The sequence below is a fragment of the Austrofundulus limnaeus genome, unplaced genomic scaffold (genome assembly GCF_001266775.1).
Source record: "Austrofundulus limnaeus strain Quisiro unplaced genomic scaffold, Austrofundulus_limnaeus-1.0 Scaffold228, whole genome shotgun sequence".
Taxonomy (NCBI): Eukaryota; Metazoa; Chordata; class Actinopteri; order Cyprinodontiformes; family Rivulidae; genus Austrofundulus; species Austrofundulus limnaeus.
Window position 1 is genome coordinate 607,377 of NW_013952630.1, and position 1,212 is coordinate 608,588.

The 1,212-nt window shown below is 37.9% G+C and overlaps 1 protein-coding gene across 1 annotated transcript in view; it reads right to left on the bottom strand.

The window, feature by feature from the left end:
• The window catches only part of adgrb2 (adhesion G protein-coupled receptor B2), a gene marked incomplete at its 5' end in the record, with an annotated part of 154,419 nt that overhangs the window by 62,517 nt on the left and 90,690 nt on the right, over nucleotides 1-1,212 (bottom strand).

Below are 1,212 nucleotides of genomic sequence, written 5' to 3' on the forward strand. Positions count from 1 at the left end.
TGTGTGTGTGTGTGTGTGTGTGTGTGTGTGTGTGTGTGTGTGACTTAAAGCCCATTAACGTGCCGATGTTGTGATGTGTGTCACCTGAAAAAGCGTGGAGCGCCGATCAGTGATGGCGAGCACTGCTGACATCCAGGTCAGCGCTAACAGAGGAAGAACCACACAGGAGCTCCACAGGGACGCCCTGTCAGGGTGAAAGAAGCATATGTAGGCGGGGGGCAGAGGACGGGAAACAGGGAACAAGGGATTCAGTCTCGAACTAGACAGGCCTGCTCGGGTAACTTCTGTCCTCTCACGCAAACGCACAGATCAATCAAAGGTTCAGTGGTGGGCGACCTGAAGCAGACTACCACGCTGCAATTTGGACCAGACTTAATATTCAAACTGATAAGTGGAAGATGATGTGTAATCATGTATAAAGTTCTGACTCTAACAACTGCTCACAATTACATGGTTGATGGACTTGGAAGTGTCATGCTGAGAGAATTGGGGAGGCTGCAAGACAATACGCAGAGGCTCAACTGGGAAGGAAAAGGCAGGTCATTGGGAAAAATAAAAAGACTCAAAGGCTTCAAAAGGAGTAAACGAAGGCGACATACTCCAATTTCAAATGTTCATGCTATTTGAGCATAAAGTCTTAGTTTTAGGACTGTCATTCATGTAGATTTGTCAAACTACGTTAAGAAATATGTACAGAATGTCCCTGCTGAGGTGCATAAAGGCAGGGAGGAAAAAATGTAAAACTATGCAATTTGAGGCTATAATAACAGTTATTAAAATAACTATTATTGATTTCAGCTTAAATTACACAATTTGATTCAGCACAAAAACGATTTTTATAAAACTTCAAAAATGGCATATTTGTGTTAATTTAACAATATAATAGTTATTAGTGTATGAAAACAAAAAAAGTCTTCTCTTTTTTATGACCTATACAAGATGAATCAACATACAGCTGTTTAACTGAATAGTTTGAGCTTTTTTTTTTTATCATTTTTTTATGTTTTGTTGAATAAAACAGCAAATCTTTTGCTGTGTAAAATTCTGTCAGTCTTGTTGATTCAGTTTTCAACCTATTTCCATTTTTCTCTGTCTACACAAATCCAAAAAATAAAAATAGATAGATAGATAGATAGATAGATAGATAGATAGATAGATAGATAGATAGATAGATAGATAGATAGATAGATAGATAGATAGATAGATAGATAG